Genomic DNA, 15,635 nt, shown 5'->3' with positions numbered 1-15,635 from the left:
ATTCGGACAGGCAGGTCAGCAATGGTGGCCATATTTAAGGATGGCTATATCTCAGCGAGCAGTGTGCCAAAACCAGAGGAAGTCGTCTAAAGCCCCAGTCCAGAGGAAGGAAGCTATGCCAAGCTCATGTACTGAAGGACAGGATAGGACCAAGGCCAGGAAGGGAGTGAGAAGGATTAGATCAAGCAATGTGAAATCGCAAACAAGTCAAGGCTTACTACGTAAACTGGACCGAACATCAAACGTAGAACGAACAGTGCCATGAAGAGCAGAGAAAGAGCAAGGACAGGCCTGAACCCCCCCAGCACTGGCCAGGCCCCACCTTCAGTATAAAGTAAGCAGCACACTCAGCAGAGCTCGCCTTCAGGGGGCTTTATCGCACAGCTGTGTATGCAGACCCTCCCTGGTCACACACTGAGCACATCCAGAGGATCAGGCTTCTTTAAACAGGATTTGAGCCCCTCCTAATAGGATTAGGAGTGTGGAGCTGGCTGATAATCCAGACCTCGCCACAACACAGGCAAATAAAAATAGGTGGAAGGCATGAAAGGCACTGAGCGCTATCTCTGCTCTGCACTCACAAAGACAGGGTGCTCTGTCATACAAGCCGAGGGAGAGGCCAACGCAATTATATTGCAAACCGGTCCGATACAGCATTTTCTGTATGATGCTGAAGGACAGCATACACCTCAGTCAGGGGGTAAAAAAAAAAAAAAAAAAAAAAAAAAAAAAAAAAGATCATGGCCATAGTGGAATTTTTGCGGAGACAGAAAGCTGATCTCTGCTGACACACTCCTTGCACAAGATCACCCTATTCTCTAGACATCCAGTTACTCAGTAAGTAGTTATTTTGCTGCTACAAACGTCCTGCCAACTGTTCCATCCTGTGCTCCATTCCCTATTCTACACTTATTCCACAAAAACAGCTAACAGGAAAGCTTTGAGGATATAAATATGTACCACTTCTGAAAATGCCAGTGATATCGATCCACTGGCTTCAGTATTTTCTAAGCTTGTTCTAAGCCAAGGACTCAAATGATCACACCAAGAGAAAAACACAAAACTGCAGTCCCTGTGCTGCTGGAATGACAGGTTTATTTGAAGAAAAAAAATGTATATTGCACTTTTAAATAGTAATGAACCCTCAGCATTTGCATAGAGCAAAATAAAATAAACATTCCCCAATAATATCTCTTCTGTTGCACTTGCAGTTTACAAATTTCAATGCTGCTGGCTCCTGCTTGCTCCGTGCAGCTTCCCTGAACTTCTGGCTTTCACAGGAAAGATTGGACAGTGCAGTTTAGAGTCAGTTACCTTGGAGGAGGGAGAGAAGGTAGGAACAGGAGAGTGCTTTGCATTCTAGCCTACAGGGCTGTGCAAGGGTGGACTGACAACTCATGGGGCCGCTGGGCAATAGGGGATCATGGGGCCCCTGTGTCCTTGCCCAAACTCAAAAAAGCCTATGAAAAAGGTACCAGGGGCATCTCATGGGGCCCCCTACTGACCCTGGGCCCTCGGGCAGTACCAGAGTTTCCAAATGGTCAGTCCGCCCCTGGGGCTGTGTGTTTTTATTGATGCACACAGTGCAGGAGGATCCAACTCCAGTCCCTGCTTGCAAGGGTGATTACATAGGATGCTACAAGAGTAAGGAGCCACCCTGAAAACAGGAAACGCGGGACAGTGGTCATGGCAGCAGCCTAAACTGGAATTAAAAGATAAAGAAACTGCAAACTCGACAAGTAATTAAATCAGCTGCTGCAAGTGCATAAAGTGATTGTAAAAGAAAATAACATGCTATATTTACTTGCACTGTGCAATGATTTTGCGCAGAGTAGCCCCAAATATCCTTCTCTGGGGTCCCCTGCCAGGATTTTTGGTGCCTCCTCTTCTCCAAGTGCCCCCATAGCAAGCCACTTGCTATGGGGGCACTCATGCAGCCTCAATCCTGAGCCACACACATTCAGCCCCACCCCCTGCACAGGCTTTGACTGACAGCAGCAGGAGCCAATGGCTCCTGCTGCTACAGAGTCTCCTGTGAGAAGAGGCAGATAAGAGCTCCTGCAGATTGGCACAGTACTGGATAGAGATCGGGCTCAGGAAAGCATTTAAAAGAGAAGTTTTTTTTTTTTTTTAGAAATCATACTTACCTTGGTTAATGCTTTCTCGGTCCAATGCTGAATCTGTAACCAGCCACTCGAAGACTGAGAACTGAGTGATCAAACACCTCTGATCGCTCAGTTCTCTGTGCTCTGTGAGCAAAGAACTGTTGACTGTCATTCTCTGGCTCTCTGCTCTGGATCTGCTTCTGAACAAACTGTGATCCACTGGAGAGGTACAGCCAAATGAGCTTTGGCTGTACTTCTCCTTTAAGGTGGACTGGGGGGAGCAGCTGTAGAAAAGGATTTTACTTTAATGCCCCATATACACGATAAGAAAATCGTACGAAAAATTTAGCGGAACCACTGATCGAACCGATTTTCTCTTCGTTGATTAGCAGGATGTTTTAACCGATATCGATGTTGTGAATGAAAAAATCCAGTTGAACATTTTCTATGCGGTGGTATGACGGTCGTACAAACAAAAAAAATCTATCAAGCGCTATCACGCATGAGCGGAAACAGAAGATGACCCGGATGTTTATGTCCAAGGAATCTTTGTAAACACGAATGAAAAATCCAAATGTTAAAAGTAGATTGGCCTAATGATTTGTCATTTCGCATACGAACGACCGATTTTCTATGCAGTGGTATGACGGTCATAGTAAAAAAATCTATCAAGCGCTATCACGCATGATCAGAAACAGAAGATGGCCCAGATGTTTATGTCCAAGGAATCTTTGTAAACACGAATGAAAAATCCAAATGTTAAAAGTAGATTGGCCTAATGAGATAATGAAAGCAGAATTCTGCATATTATATTTTATGTATCACTATTTATGTATATAGATAATAAACTATATTATACTCATTGCTGTTAATTGTTGTGTATATTGCTGATTCTGGCCGGAAGGACGTGGCTACAAGGTCAAACACACACTGCGTCACTTCCACTTGTACGGAAGACATCAACACTACGTATTGCCCGAGCAATTTTTTTAGATTAGTTAATGTGGGCCACGATTTCGACCAACGAACGAACGCCTCTCGGTTGTCGGATGACTGATCGTGTATTCCCACCTTTAGGCAGGGTTAAAGGGTTTAATATCGCTCCAGGTGCGATTCAGCATGCACTCCACCAATGTCACCCAGGTACAAGGTGCTGGATCCTTTCCACTGGAATATCACAATTTAGACCAAAAGAGAGCAAATAAAAGAACTTCAATGCTAGGGTTTACATCCACTTTACAAATGTACTACAGCAGCTGTAGTCTCCCTTCACATTCCTTCCTCCTGCCTACTTGATCTGTTTCCATGATCCCGAAATACCACTTTACAATCCTTTAGTGATATTTGCTCCTTTCTGCATTAACTGCACTCAGCTAAGCTATACACAGACAGCATGGCAGGGCTTTCCTCTGCTCCGTAGTGCATGTAACCTCCTGATATATTTTGGCTGTTCATTCTACCTTAAAGATGAGGAAATTTACAGAAGTTCAGTAAAATGTTAACATACATGTACACTCTAAGTGAATGACATTCACTTTGCCAAAGCAGCAATTACCACCTTCCATAACATAAAAGCTATTAGGCTTTCTTCCATCCTTTTCACATCTCAGTGCTGCTGATCTCCTCCAGCCCGTTTCAGCCACTTCGCACCTATATGCTCATGCTTCGAAATTGGTTGCACATTATTGCTCTGGACCAGTGTCCTCACAACTGTGGACCATGCACAATGTGAGTTAGTACAGCTGCTGGCAGTCTCCAATAGGGACATGTGACAACACAGGAGCACAGTTGCGAGATAGTTGCCTCTCTGTAACAGGACGTAAATAAGGACAGATCTTCATGGCAGGATTATCAGACCAGAGGAGAACTGACCATTTGGGAACTCTGGCACTGCTTGAGGGCTCGGGGTCAGTAGGGGACCCCCCGAGATGCCCCTGGTACCTTTCATAGGCTTTTTTTGGGTGTGGTTTGAGTGTGGGCGAGGACACAGGGGCCCCATGATCCCCTATTGCCCGGGGGCCCCATGAGTTGTCAGTCCGCCTTTGTACCAGACATTCTTCTCTATTAAGAAGATTAAAAAAAGGACATTGACATCTTAAAGCTTACATGAAATTGTGCTGGTTGGCTTTAGTTCAGTTTCTAAACTCCAAAACACAGGGCCTTTTCTCCCTGCTCTGTTCACGAATCTTAATAGAAATCTTGTCCTTTTATATTGACATGTGTGAATGTGATAACCTTACCAATCTTTGGTAATGCTTTAAAACCTTCAATCTATCTCCAGTTTGCGATTACATACAGCAGATCAGTGTGGGACCAGTCATATATGCATAATAATTATGCAGGCTCCGCTTCCAGCTTAGTATTGCTATAGAGCGGCTGTACTTTACTGTTCCGCTCTCTAAATGTAGCTCTATCAGTCTGCACAGACCAACCGAAAACAACATGCTCTCTGTGCTACTGAGATTTGTCTTAGCAGTTGATTATCAGGAAGACTTTAGTGATTTTGGGCAGCACAGTGGCTAAATGGTTAGCACTTCCACCTGGCAGTACAAGGGTCGTTGGTTCGAATCCCAGCCACGGCACCTCCTGCCTGGAGTTTGCATATTCTCCCTATGCCTTCGTGGGTTTCCTCCCACACTCCAAAGACATGCTGGTAGGTTAACTGGCTCCTGTCTAAATTGTCCCTAGTATGTGTATGTATGAATGTGAGTTAGGGACCTTAGATTGTACGCCCCTTGATGGTTAGGGACTGATGTGAATGTACAATATATGTAAAGCGCTACGTAAATTGACGGCGCTATATAAGTACCTGTAATAAATAAATAATTGCAGAATACAGAAAAGTACTAGAGGGAGAATCTATAGCACGGTGTATGTAATATGCAAATTAAACTGAGAAATACCGGAATAGAAAATGATCAAAAATTTTGAGTAAACATGACAACTCAAAAACATGCATGGACTAAAAATACTAATATGAACACACTAGAATGCTGTGTAATTCATACTGTATAAGTGGGCACTTTGTTTTGCAGAGAGGACCGCCATTTATCTAAAATTATATCGGAATTGTGTTATGTGACCATTTTAGATACAGGGAGCTTAGCAGGGCTCTTCTTAAAGCTATGTTAACCCAGCAGTCCCTTGCAGACAGCAGCTCTAGAGACCTCAATCATTTTAGCAGCTGTCCCCCTTGTAAAAAGCATTCTTTTGGAAAGGAGACTTGGCCCCTGCACAGACAGCCTGAGTGCCTTGTAAAAAGACATCAAACGATGGGCACCGCTCCACCTCTCCAGGACCCGAGTGACACAAGAGGAGACAGTGAGGGGGTTGACAAGCCTTGATGGAATGGAGCAGAGTCTCGGGGCCTGGCCTGGCACACAGAGCAGGTGCAACCACGGGCCAAGCCAATACCCTCATTTCCACCACTGGGAGAATGCCTGGCATCGCCAGGGGTACAGTGCAAGGACTGGAGCCAAGCTAATGATGGGGGCTGCAAATCAGTGGGTGGGGTATTGTTGCCGTGTTTTGGGCAAACACAAAAAAACTGAAAGATTGGGGGGGGGGGGGGGGGTTATGTGCTCATACAGTATTTGGGAGGGGACTGAAGAAGACAACAAGCTCTCACACGCTGATCGTTTAGTAGCTAATGTCATTGTATTTGGCTGCAAGAACAAGAGGCCTAAGCTGGCAAATCTGCATGAGGACTTACTTCTGAGAATATTTGAGGGCCAATTTGACAGCCGACAGTCTGCCCAATTAAAATTAAATGGCAAAGAAACAGTAATCATTAGTATTGTAATTGTTATCTTTGTACATCCTTTCTACAATTTTATTTTATATGATAGGGCAGGGGTCTCCAAACTTTCTATACATAGGACCAGTTTACTGTCCTTCACACTTTGGGATTGGGGGCAGACATTGGTGTGAGTGGGAGAAAAGGTACCCCATCATTGGTAGTGGGAGGAATAATACCCCATTGTTGGGTATCCGTAAGAAGACTAGTGCCCCATCATTAGTGTTAGTGGAACGAACAGTGCCCCATCGTTGGTGCCAGTGGGAGGAATAATGCCCCATTGTTGGTGTCCGTAGGAAGAATAGTGCTCCATCGTTCATGCCAGTGGGAGGAATAGTGTCTCGTATCAGTGAGAGGAAAAGTGCCTCAAGGGCAGGATAAGGCAAGTAAAGGGCCACATCTGTCCCCTGGTCCGCAGTTTGGAGACCACTGTTATGAGGAATATAACAGAAGGAGCTAAAACATGCAAATGTAGGCTGAAACACCCAACTTTCCTAGGAGGACAGGAACATAGTCAGGAATTGTAGCAGGGAGATCTCACTGTTGGGGCCTCAAATGAAAGGAAAATATTCCTTTTAGCGGGGAACAACCTTTTAGGCAGTTTGCATTATAGTTTACAGAATTAAAAAAAAAGTCTTTAGACTTCCTTTATACAATTCCTGAACAAATTCTGCATTTGGTAGAGCTGGATGTGGTGGCAATACATAAACATTAGTGCTCCACAATGCTTGGCAAAGATTTGTCCATATACAAAAGAAGGCTGGTGGAGCTTTATGTGCCAAGCTGTTTCTTACTCCAGTCTGGTCCAGCAGAGAACAACAACTATTGGCAAATGGCCATGTTAAGCACTAGCTGTATTTAAAATGGCCATATAAAACAGCACCATATTAACTTTTACAACCTATCGCAGCAAAAATATGCTAGTGAATGCATTTGCTCTCTCCTTGATAGGAGCAAGAACCAAAGGGATGTTTCTAGTATTCACATAAATAACAGTAACAAATTGGGGTTGAGTTACTAAATCTGGTGCAGCTATGCATAGAAACCAATCGGCGTCAAGATTTTTTTGTCAAAGTTTAATTGAACAAGCTGAATTTAGAAGCTGATTGGCTACCATGCACAGGTGCACCAGATTTTGCACTCTTCTGTTTTAGTAAATCTACCCCATTTTCTACAAGGTTGGATAAATGAAAAACATTGTTTCTGCCTAAAACCTAAACATAATGGCGTTCTGTATGACTGAGAGAAAGAGCCTTTGGGCATCTGCAGTGATATCATACGTATTTTCTAAAACTGCAGTTGAATGTGTCAGATCTACATAAATTCTATATATCCTCCCTCCTAGATTGTAAGCTCGAAAGAGCAGGGCCCTCAAACCTCTCGTATATTGTTTTGATACTGTATTGTCTCATGTTCTGTCCCCCACAATATATTGTACAGCGCTGAGCAAACTTTTTGGCGCTATATAAACACTGTATAATAATAATAATATATAGGCATTGGTCAGCTGGATAAAATGGCTTCCCCCATCATCTTGCAGAGCCTGCTGGGACATGTAGTTCTGTAACAGCTGTTGAGTGTCAGGATCCCAAAGCGATTTAACAGACTAGTTAACGGGTATGGAGGGAGGGGTATAAAGGAATGAACAGCTAACATTCCAGACCAACAGACTAGTTAATGAGGGCTATAAATGGGGGGAGGAAGATTCCAGACTGAGGTATGTGGGGAGATTAGTTTTACAGAGCTATGGAACAGGTTGGAGCCATAGTGAACAATTGTGTAAGAAAAAAAAAAAAAGCCATTTACCCAGAAGTAATTTCTCCATTTGTGAGGAGGAAAAAAAAAAAAAAGAAGACAATGAATACAGAAGGCTGCATCTGATCAAGTGTCAAGGGGCCCCTTTAAATATTTCTATGCAGAAGCACATTTGTTTGTACAAACTTGCATACATGAAGAAATATTATAATCTGTAATCATTAGCTACAACCCAGAGTATGTGACCTTCATGTGATAAAATCAACTGGAACATCACTAGTGACACCTGCACAGTATATGAGCAGACAAATCATAAAATCAGGGTAGGTCAAAAAAACTTGCATCATGCTGGAAATTTTGCTGTTAATCATATGCTTGCCAATCTTGTTAGCTGCCATTTCTTTTTACACGCCTCAAAGTAGTCTTGCATGATTCTGTAGTATTGCTAGGTTAAAAGCAATGTTTGATGGGTATTTAATAAACACAGATTGACTTCACATTATGGACAGCTTTTGACACATATATTAAAGCTCAACACTGACAGTCCCCTTGTATACTAGTGCCAAAACCTTTCCTCTCATACAAATCATTGACGAGAAGAACAAGAAGCGGTGCATGGGCAGGTTAGTACTGACTTCCCTCTTCTCACAAGACAGGAAGGTTAAACTGGTTCAATTCATCTGTGGTAATCAATGCCTAGGACAGTCCCTGAGTGCCCAATCCCCACCTTAGAGGTGGGATCTAGCTATTTATGACCACCCCAAGAGATCTATCTGTCCATAGACTAGAGCTGGCCATATGGGGGATGCTTCTTATTTCCAACAAATCATTTTAGATCTAATTAGATATAACAGATGTGCTTAGGAAGGACAGTTTTCAGTACAAATCCCTTTTCATTTGGTTAGGATTTGTGGCGGCATGTATACAATCACCATGAACTGAATGTTTGGTGTAGGTGTCTCCTAGATTGTAAGCTCGAAAGAGCAGGGCCCTCGAACCCCTCGTGTATTATATTGTTACTGTAATGTACTGTCCCCCCACTTTAATGTACAGCGCTGAGCAAACCTTTTGGCGCTATATAAACATTGTATAATAATAATACTAGAACAGCTTTAATCACAGACTGTGCCATATGTGAAAGAACAAACTGTTGAGGCTGAAAGGCTAATTTCACCTTTCCTAACATGTTACACCCATATTCAGGGTGTGACAGGCAACATGCTATGAATACACTGGCCCCTACATTCCCAGCTCCCTTGCTATCTTCTCTCCTCCCGCTAGCTGTCAAATTTGAAAAACGTGGCTGTGCGGGGCTCCACCCACCTGGCCTAGTCACTCATTCACAGTCCACTGTGAATAAGAAACTACAAGTCCCGACAGTCTTAGCGGTTGTCGGGTTGTAGTTCTCAATGAATTACCATGGCACTATGGAGCACTCTTGGTAGTTCATTGATTCTTCCTGTCAGTATATCTGCTTACACGTACATCCCGTACGGGCAAGCACATATACTGAAAGATCTGCAGGAGACCTGCCAGGCACCAGTGATCTGCTGATCGCTGGTACAGTGGTTTCTAGGCTCCTGCAACCAAAAATAATAAATGCACATTTTTTTACCTGAAAAAAAAATGTGCATTTATTATTTTTGGTAAAAAGGTGAACTTATCTTTTAATGACAAACACTTTTGTCTTGAAGGACTGGGTTGCCAAGTTCAATTCCCACCAAAGAAGCTATTTGTATAGAGTTTGTTCCCTGCCTGGTCTGGTGTCCTCCAAAAACCCAAACATATATTGGTAAGGTACATTAGCTACAACAAAAACTGGCCTTGTGCGCATCTCTGTGACTGTAGGGACCTAATCCCCTTTGTGGGCAGCCACTGGTGCATATGGCATTGCTTGTGTTGCAGAACTTGCTGGCACTGAATAAATTCGTTAAACTAATATTCAGATAACAAGCAATGCACAGTGGCTAAATGGTTACCGCTTCCACCTGGCAATACTAGGGCCGTTGGTTCGAATTCCAACCACGGGCACACCTGCCTGGAGTTTCCCTGTGCCTGTGTGGGTTTCTTCTGGGTACTCTGGTTTCCTTCCGCACTCCAAAAGACATGCTGGTAGGTTAATTGGCCTGTCTAAATTGGCCCTAGTATGTGTATGTATGAATGTGAGTTAGGGACCTTAGATTCTACACCCCTTGAGGGTTAGGGACTGATGTGAATGTACAATATATGTAAAGCGCTGCAAAAATTGATGGCGCTATATAAGTACCTGAAATAAATAATGCTAGTAGGCCAGCTGTTGATGCTATGCATTACAATGCCGCTTAAGTCAGCAGTTACCATTAAACGGTGTTCTATATTATCCAATTGCAACTAGTTTTTGTATCCTGACCAAGTGGCATCTGAGTGGGGTTGTAGTCTGGGATTCTGGGTAGTATGGGATTCTGTGCCCTAGATCCTGGACTGCAAACGGCAGAACTGAAAATCCCTGGTTCATATTATTCACAGCTCAGGTGAGAGCATTGCCTGAACTCCTACCTGATAGAGTTAGGCAGCAGAAAGGGCAGTACACTATTCTGAAAACAAAGGCTGTGCCACCTCAGTGAGAATTTTATGTAATTTACTTATACTATTAAATAACAGGCTGTTAAAATAGAGGTCTAAGACAGGCCAAAAACGACTACAGGTTTCAGGAAAGAAAATCGCTCAATTCTCCCATCAACAGAGTCCTTGGGGGAATCCCTCCCAAGGAGCTATTGTGTTCTCCTGGTGGGGAGCCATCGCTGCTGGGAAAACACAGTGATTATTGCTAGCGACCATAGCTGCTGGCAATAACTGCATGTAAAAATCCGACATGCTAGTTGTACCAGAGTCGATCAATGGATTGACTTGGGTACAATCAGCCTGCCCATAGATGGTTCAGCAGGGACTGGCAGAGATTCCAACAATCTATGGCCAGCTTAACACAACCTGAACAGGGTGAAATGTTTTATGTATAGCAATCTTTAGGACTTCTTACATAGATGCTTAACAGAGAAAAAAAGACATGCCTCCCTGAAATCCAATAGGCATGATTTCATAAACAAACATAGTTTGACCGCTTTTAGAGGTTTATTTTTCATTGAATAAGAACGCCATTAGAAGTCTTGAATCTTGAAGTGTGGAAGGGTTAGAACCAATATCAGGCTTGCCTGGTTGTGTCCCTGTTGAGGGATTCTGCCTCGCTAGTTACCAAGGGTCCAGTGTCACTGATGGAAAAATCTAAAGTTTTACAGTTATTATGGTAAATGATGGAAAAGGGATACCTCCCAAGGCACCTGTTCTGTTGGCATCTGTCATTTTTCCCCTCGCTTTGAACACAATTGTAATGTCTATTAAAATAAATGTATATATCAACAAGTTCAGCGTCTCTCTAAAAAGGAAAGATGACAGTGTGGTTGTGCTTCACGTGAGTTTGTGATGTTTTTTCATTGATGACTGAATTAAAAATAGGCTTTAAAAAGGACAAACTGCCTACATTAAGCCCCAATGTCACTTAAAAGAGAAAACAAGTATTACTATTACAGGGTTCAGCAACATAACTTCCTTTTTTCAAAATGCAATAAAACCCATTTTATGAATCAGAATTGTTTTTATTGTCTTTAATAATGTAGGTACATATCTAAAGTTCTGTTTTACACAGTTTTGAAAATCATATCAGGTAGGCGACGCCCCCCATTGCCCATACACTGAATAAGCCGATTTTTGGCGTTTTTCATGACCCTTAACAGCATAGCAGCGGGTATGTTGGCAATTTCTGCGCGGATGTTGGCCTTCAGGTCTTGTAGGGTCCTTGGACGGTTTACATAAACGCGGGATTTCAAAAAACCCCACAAAAAAAAGTCGCAAGGGGCCAAATTGGGGTAGCGGGCTGGCCACTCCAAATCACCCCTTATTGAGATGAGGCGCTCTGGGAAGTGTTCCCTTAAAACAGCAATTGATGCTCTTGAAGTGTGAGCCAGTGCTCCATCCTGTTGGAACCAAATGTCCCCTAAGTCCAATTCATCAAGTCGTGGAAAAACAAATTCCTCCAACATGTTCACATACCGGTCTGAATTCATTTATTCAGTGTATGGACAATGGGGGGCGTCACCTACCTGATATGATTTTCAAAACGGTGTAAAACAGAACTTTAGATATGTACCTACATTATTAAAGACAATAAAAACAATTCTGATTTATAAAATGGGTTTTATTGCGTTTTGAAAAAAGGAAGTTATGTTGCTGCACCCTGTATTATTATACAGGATTTATATAGCGCCAACAGTTTGCTCAGCGCTTTACAATATAAAGGGAGACAATACAGTAACAATACAGTTCAATACAAGAGGGTTAGGAGGGCCCTGCTCCTGGGAGCTTACAATCTAAGAGGGAGGGGCTGGTGGTACAAAAGGTAATAACTATGGGGGATGGACTGATAGATTAGTCTCTCTTTGGATTCCACAGTATATCAACTGCAACTCAATTAGGCATTAGAATTAAGTTTTAAATGAACCTCCAGCATGTATTAGAGGCCAAAAGCAGCTGGGGTGATGCAGTACAGAGGGTCAGTACTGCGGAGTCAACGTACAGCTGCTGCAGGACTCATGTCTGTGTCTGTCCATCGTCTGTTCTCCCTCCCCCATCTCTCCCAGCTGGATGGATTTAGCAGGAGTTATTTCCCAGGTGAGGACTGAGATTCTCCAGACCAAAAGCAGTCACATCCCACACCATACAGCTCCACTGAGAGCAGCATTCCCATTACTGTCCTGACAGCTGCCTCAGCAGTCATGGCTTAAAGCATCAGTCCACCCAAAAGAACAGATATGTGTGTATACTGGTGGACTGAGGACTCCAAAGAGAGATGATCTCAGCTAAGTCACTACAAAGGCCAAAACCTCACTGTTGTGATTCAATTTTTTTAAATAATTTACAATAAATGACAAACCTAATGCAAGAGGGAAAGGGCCAGATTATAATGGTCACAGCAGCTAGGCAAAGCTGAAAATCCAAAGATCCAGCCACCTGAGTTCATAAGAGACATAGACAGGCAGGTGAATCATCATTCCAGTATCCAATTATGGGGGTTATTTACTAAAACTGGAGAGTGCAAAGCCTGGTGCAACTCTGCATTGAAACCAGCTTCCAGGTTTTAATACCTGAACAATCTGAAGATAGAAGTTAATTGGCTGCCATGCAGATCTGCACCAGATTCTGAGTGCACCAGTTTTAGTAAATCTACCCCTGTGTCTAGATTAAAGAAGTTTATATCCATCTGCATAAAAAAAGAATAATGATCATCATCTTCACCTCTTTTAATAGCAAAACTGCATGGTTGCATGGTATATTTTATATACAGCAAACCAAGCTTGTTCTAAAACTGCCCGTTTCTTCTCTCCTGGTTAAGTTATGACGTATGGAGGAGGGGTAGCAGCACACATATTATAATTTATTTTAATTGTTCCTCATGTGCCTGATTGTTAGAAGTAGGAGGACTGCATAAGGATATGTTTTCGGTTTTTCGAAACAAAAAGGGTTTTTCTTCTGAAATTATACTGAATAACAAATTAAATGCAAATACAGAACCATACACAAAGCCATATACACAAATCCGTGAACACACGAGCAATCTGAATATTTCATTTCTCATTGCATGTCAGGAATAATCATCCATATTGTCAGGCAACTGAACAATCATGCCCGTTCCTGCACAGAAGTGGGGAATGGGTAAAGCGAAAAACATTAACAGAATGTGTTAGTTGGGAAAAATGACAACATATTGTCTAGGAATGAATCTAATTTATGAAAATGTGGAGTCTTGGCTCTCTAGTAAGTAATCCGCAGCGCCAAAATGCCATATTCTCAATAAATTAGGCCACGCATCAGCTGAATCTTGCAAGGCATTAAGCTGGACATGAGCATAACCAAGGAGGCAGAAACTACACTAGTGTTACCACAAGGCTAACATAACTCAAAAGTATGAAAAATATTATATGTGTAGCAGAAATAAACATATAATTCAAAGGCCACTTAATGCACATAAAGAGGCATACACTGCTGGCAACAATATTCAGGTACACTGTGGCTGCTCAATTGATGCACAGTATTAAAAAGAAATTATAAAGGATTGAGGTTAACTTCCTCTTTAAATTTATATTACATTCTTTTGCTTAAATTGTATTTTTGTTTTCGCTCTTTAAGGGACGCAGGAATTCTTAGACTGTCAGGTTATACTGGCCCCTACAGGAGAAATGAACACTAGTAACAATAAAAATGATAAAGCCAGCTTGGGATAACCCCCCCCACTATCAGCATGCTTTTGCCAGTGTCCTCATCTGAGTTGACATGCTCTGCTGTTCTTTTGTCCATTTGGAAGATTTTTCTACTATGAACAACACTGGTAGATTCATGCTGGATATGTTAATTCCTGGTAGTCCCTGCAGTCAGCCAACGGCAGGTTTTCTCAGACCATAATGGTGCACTCTTGAGAGCCCTGGATTCCTGGAGGTTTCTCCAGTCAGCTACAGGCCAGATATGGAAATCTTGGAAAGCCAAGGAGTTCATTAACTAAACTGGTGTTCCCTCAGTGACAATCCTACAGTTTCTAATTCCACTTTTCAGATTAGTGTTCAGTTTTCAGCCTCCGCACAATGTGTCAGATTGACGAGAAAGAACAGTGGTGGTAAAACGGAAAAACTGTCAACAGTCTTTTACAGGAGCGGAGGTGCACATCTTTACTATGTACTAACAGGTACACAAACCCATAAACAGCCCGAGACTGAGCTAAACAATGAAAACTCACTGCAGACAAAATGCTCCACATCACTTTTTCATGGGCAGGTAATACTCTACAATGCATTATATACTTTGTTGCAGACTGTGTAAAGAGAAAAAAAAAAGAGTAAAAAGGTTGGATTGTACTACTGAACTTGGGGTGATTTGATTGTCCTTTAATTAGAGCGTAATTAAACTATCCAAGCTCCAAGATGTTGATTGGAAGGCAAATTTTCCTCTGACAACCAATTCCCCTGTACAGATGGGTGTTCACAACTGTTCCCCTGCTCAACAGGCTGGTATTAGTTGTGAGAGCCTTCTGTGACTTTGGAGGAAAGGGCTTCCCTAACTCCAGCAATGAGTTGGAAACCCACCACTCAAGGGAGAGTCTAGCCTTGGTGGTCAGATTCATGGAAAAGTCCAAGAACCACATCTTGTTGTCCTACGTGGCCAGAATACTCAGTTACAACAGTCCGGACTGACACTAGGCCTCCAAGGAGACAACCATGAGAGCCAAAAACCTCATTAATAAATCCTGGGCTTCCTTCGGGCCCAGTGGGCCCTGGTATGAGAACCAAGGGACAGAAGTTTGTCCTGACGCAGAAACGTTAAGGACAAGGACGTTGTCAGCCTCAGACCCAGGTACTCCAACCAAACCTCTGCAGAGCCTGTACTATCTGGACATAAAGAACTGGTCCTTTAACAGGAGATCATCCAGGTAACCCCCAACATGAATTCCTTGAGAATACAACAAAACCAAAAATATAACTAGGCAAGCAGCTTGATGAAAACGCAGGGGGGCCATGGACTGGCCAGTGGGAAGGGTGACTAACTGGTAACAGAAATCATCCACTGTAAAATGCAGATAGCATTTATGAAGTGGAAAAATGTGAATGTGTAGATAGGCTTCCTGGATGTTTATAAAGCTGGAAATTCCCCGGAAGGAGGGAGGTAATGACTGACCTGGCATTTTCCACAAAAAAGCGGAATCCCTAGAAACAAGTTGAGAGTTTTTAGCTCTAGAATAGGGCAAACTCCTTTAATTGGCTTTTGAACAGTAAAACGGTTCGAGTAGAACCCTAACAGTATTCTCCCATAGGGGCATAGGAGACAGGTTTAGGGGCAAGGAGGAGGCAGGGTGCAAAACACCAGTATGTAGCCCCTGGAAAGGACACTGTGGACCCAGGCAT

General features: G+C 42.8%; 1 protein-coding gene across 1 annotated transcript in view; it reads right to left on the bottom strand.

The window, feature by feature from the left end:
• The window catches only part of PLXNA3 (plexin A3), a 239,429-nt gene that overhangs the window by 95,956 nt on the left and 127,838 nt on the right, over positions 1–15,635 (bottom strand). The window lies entirely within an intron of this gene.

This window comes from Staurois parvus, unplaced genomic scaffold (genome assembly GCF_062004578.1).
Source record: "Staurois parvus isolate SC_StPar_1 unplaced genomic scaffold, SC_StPar_1.0 ptg000154l, whole genome shotgun sequence".
Taxonomy (NCBI): domain Eukaryota; kingdom Metazoa; phylum Chordata; class Amphibia; order Anura; family Ranidae; genus Staurois; species Staurois parvus.
The sequence above is the reverse complement of the archived record's forward strand: the minus strand, read 5'-3'. Positions and strand labels throughout refer to the sequence as shown.